Genomic DNA, 4,679 nt, shown 5'->3' with positions numbered 1-4,679 from the left:
CCCTTGTTAGAATCCTGTTATTTCTAGGGGGTGAGCGGCTACTTTTCAGTTTTAAGCTAATGCTTTCCCAGAAAATGTTTTCTTTGCTCCCTAAATTATTGATTGAGCTATTAAAGCTCTAAAATGAAATTTTAATTCATTGTGAGTCTGCCCAGAGTGTGACCTCCCAGAGCGTGCTGATAGAGTTGCTGACCTGCCACGGGATTGACAGTGGAGGGGATGGATGTGCCGGGGACCCAAGAGGGTCTGTGTGGGGACAGCCCCAGACGACCCTCCGTGCCCGTGCCTGGGCTCTGTGGGCCAGGGAATCCGGGGGCCCGGGCAGGAGGGGTTGTTCTTCACTGACTTCCCCGAGAAGGAATGTAGGGTTTTTCTGTCAGTCCCCTTTACAGGGTTGACATGGTAAATGGGCTCTCTGCCCAGAGGTCGAGAGCATCTACCTTAACCCATCTGTCACATCTGACCACTGGGAAGTTGGTGACTCAGACAGAAGCAGAGGGTACTAGTCATGAGCCCATGCAGGCATGGAGAAGGTCTGGGACGTGCCGTGGCGTCACTGTGCAGAGGGCAGTGCTTGGCCTCCTGAAGCCCTGCACTGAGCTCCCCTCCCTGCCTCTGACGGCAGTTCCCTGGAGAAGGTAACTAGTGTCTCTAATTCTCTGTGCTCTCACCTATCAGATGGAGGTGATGATAGAAGCGTGGGGCCAGTGTGTGGAGAAAAAGATGTAATGCAAATAAAACGCTTAGTAGCATGCCTCGTAAGCATCTCCATAAACCTGAACCGTCTTTATTTTTACAGTTACATCATGACATCATCATTTCCGTCACTGTCCGGAGCTGGATGAGAAGGCTCAGATTAGGGTGCATTCAACAGATCAGGAGCAAGTCAAAGGGAACAGGAGTGTGTAGTGTATAAGGGAAGAAATCAGGCAGACCTTGGGGAAAAGATCGAGCACGAAGACCAGGAACGTAAGCTAACACTGATACGGTGTATTACCAACACTACCACCTATCATTTACTGCTTATCTGCCCAGGCGCTATTTTCTTCTCTTATACTACTGTTTCTAATCCCCACACTCACACTATAAAAAGGAGAGCATTATTTTCCTGTGTTAACTGGTGAAGGAAAAAGAGCTCAGGACATGGTCATAGCAATCGAGAGCCCAAGCTCTCGCCCCAAGGCCTGTGGTCTTTCCATGGCAGCGGTGCTTCAGCTAACTGTTCTCTGGCGAGATCGTGGGTTCTGGTCTCCTTTCTGCTGCTTTCCTTCTGTGCTGCAATGGAGTCAGGGCTAAGATATTTGGCCCCAGAGAAAAATGCAGAGGTCTGCTACTCACCCATATCTCTCCCCTCTTACCTTTGTTTAATTTCCTGGCTCCTGTTTTATTCTGTGTTGTTGTTGGGTCTTATCGTACCTCTGATTTTATTGTGCACGCAACATTTTTGAAGTAGCGACTATAGCGGTTAGACATGGTGCGAAGCAAGTGAATTCCAGAAAGCAACCATGCGTGGTTTCCCATGGGCTGTGAGTCGACAGGGGGTGGCTGGGTCGAGGCTGGAATGGGTTGCTGGTGGCTCCGCTCCACGTGTCTCTCTCCTCCTGCTCGGACCAGGCCATGTGTGCTCCTGGGATGACAACAGCAGAGGTGCCAGACAGCCAGGGGAAGCACACACGACTTCTTAAAGCCTGAATTCAGCACTGGCGCACATACCTCATCTCCTTCTCGTGCTCTTGGTCAAAGTGGCCCACATGGCTGGGTCCAAAGTCAAGTGACAGGAGAGCCCACATCCACATGAAGGACACCATAGAAGCACATCCACAGTGAAGGACACCGTAGAAGCACATCCACAGTGGAGGACACCATAGAAGCACATCCACAGTGAAGGACACCGTAGAAGCACATCCACAGTGGAGGACACCATAGAAGCACATCCACGGTGAAGGACACCATAGAAGCACATCCACGGTGAAGGACACCATAGAAGCACATCCACAGTGGAGGACACCGTAGAAGCACATCCACAGTGGAGGACACCGTAGAAGCACATCCACAGTGGAGGACACCGTAGAAGCACATCCACAGTGGAGGACACCGTAGAAGCACATCCACAGTGAAGGACACCGTAGAAGCACATCCACAGTGAAGGACACCGTAGAAGTGGACGGAAACAGGGAAGGGGGGAGCACTGGGGCCACTGTGCACTTCATCAGAGATGTGTCGACCAATCAATCACTTTTGACCTACTGTTGCCTGTTGGTCTCTATTCCTCTTCAGTGTTTTTCAACCGCCAGTCTAAGGACCAGTTCTCCAGAAATTTTGTGCCAATCTGACAAAGATTTAGCCACCCTGATGTTGTAGGAAGATTACAGATCCAATGATCTTAGTCAAATTCACTTATGCTCAGGGTGAGTTCTGCCTTAACATTCCCTGAAATAATTCTTCTATTTTCACCTGTCTCCAAGTGTAAAAAGGTTGAAAACCACCGCTCTATCTGACTGATTGGCAGGTTAGCTCTCTTCCAAGTCCTGACAGCCATAGGAATCAGGCACCTCCCTTGGGTGTGGGTGACACTGAGGGACACTGAGGGTTGCTTCCTTTCTAATGTCTCATGTTGTGCCCTCTCCCCTCTGCAAGCTCCAGAGAAGGAGCTATATCTTCAAACTCTTGCATCACAAGTGGGACACATTGGTGAAACACATGACTGATCTTTTATCTTTGAATCCCCAAACATCTTCTTTAAAAGCTTCTATTTCCTTCAGTAATATTGGGGCACCATGAGTCAGTGCATTCACATAAATTCTGGTATTCTTGTATTGTAACTGGTATTATACCTCCGTAATTCTTTTCCTAGTATTGTATTTTTATCAAACTTTGCAAGCACAATACCTTTTGTTTGATAATGGTAGATATTCAAGCAAGAAATATACTGATTGGGTAATAGAAGGGCTCTAAAATTAAAATTTCTTCAGTACATGAGCATGAATCTTGATCATTTCACAGAATGGATGCTCAAACATGCGACTAATAAATAAAGCTTATTTTTGCTCTGCAATAGTCTACATTTCCAAGATAAGGATCTAAAATTTTTTTGACCTAGTTCTTGGAAAGGGTTATAACATGCCATTTAAATCAATATTAACCTGGCCCCCAAATATCTGTAGCTGTTATAAAACATGGATATTGAGAATTAGAAGGCTTCCAAAAACTAGCCAACATTTCCATTGCTCTCCTTGTCTTTAGAAATTACTGGCCATCCATCTCTGTTTCCCTGAAAAATGGATTTATTCTTCTCTCCAATCTTCTGCAAACTAGCCTTCTCTGTTTATTTCTTAGCATATGTGGCCCTAAAATTGACAATCCCAAAATGGGAGGATTAACTCTTGAGTCTATTTGGTTTTATAATTTGGGAGCCGGTAGCTGGCTAACCCAGATTCTCTCTGATCCTTGGGCTGGTGTCCTTCCATAGACCAATGAATAATGCCTGTTGGCAGGGCGAAGATGATGTCAGACGGTAGTGAGTAGCCCTGCCTTTAGGGAGCACAGAGGAGGAATTGATAGTCATCTTTATCACATTAGCCTTTCCTAGCACCAGCTTAAATAGCCAATAATACAGTTCCTGAGAAAAGCAATTAGACATCATCTTCCCAAATAGTGGAACATCCTAAAAGCCCCAATGGTCTTTTGTTTTCTCTTTTCCAGCTGACTTCTGAATTCTCCATTATAATTTTATCTCTTCAGTATTAAGGTTTTAAACTCAGTTAAGGTTAACATTCTCTCCCTTAACCACTCCATATATTCTTGTCAATTAATTAACTAAGGAATTAAACATGATTGTTGAGTATGTACTATGTAGGGGGTATATTTTTATATTCCATGTTGAATATAACCCAAAAGATAAACCCTCTGTGTTGAACATAACCAAAAAGAACTGCTTGCAAATTGCTTACAATCAAGTGTTGACAGATTGATGTAAATTGAGATTCTAAAAGCAGATGACCGGGGTCTACAGATCACAGGCACCTGAGGTAAAAAAAGAAAAAAGAAAAAAGAAAGTGAAATGACTTCCAGAATGTCCACTATGTGCCATGCACCACTGCTGGGTCCTTTATGAGTCGTTTCTCATAAATCCTTACATTACCCCAGCAAAGACAGACATCATCATTCTAATTTAAAGAGAAGGGAGATTAAAGGTCAGGCCTTCTAGATTCCAAAGTCTGTTTTTCTTCCTAGGTCAAGCTGCCTTCCAGAATGAGGTGGCGAGGTTGGGTAGATCTGTGGCTCTGTTCCCTCTCTGGCATGCAGCACTACCTTTACAATCTTTCTTCAAAGCACTCGATGAGAAAACTTGCTTCCCGTGGTCAATAAAAAACTGTTTTGTTTTTTTTTTAATTTTTATTTGGGTTCTTAGTTAATTATTATATTTCTGTTCAAGTCCAAGGAAGATGATGAGGTGAAGTGGCCGAATGAGACTGGGTTGATCATTAAAACTGGAAGGGATGATTTCTGACACCGTCATGGTGGGAAGTAAATCCTTATCAGAAACCCAGTTAACCTTTGACCAGGTTGTCCCTGTGTGAATGCTTCCCCTCCAGGAGGAAGCCGACCCTCCGGGAGGCCATGCGACCCGTTCACATCATCTCAGAGCTGACGACTGTCTCCTCCATTTCAGGGGCTAG

This window comes from Saccopteryx bilineata, chromosome 5 (genome assembly GCF_036850765.1).
Source record: "Saccopteryx bilineata isolate mSacBil1 chromosome 5, mSacBil1_pri_phased_curated, whole genome shotgun sequence".
NCBI classification, from domain to species: Eukaryota; Metazoa; Chordata; class Mammalia; order Chiroptera; family Emballonuridae; genus Saccopteryx; species Saccopteryx bilineata.
Note: the sequence above shows the minus strand (reverse complement) of the source record.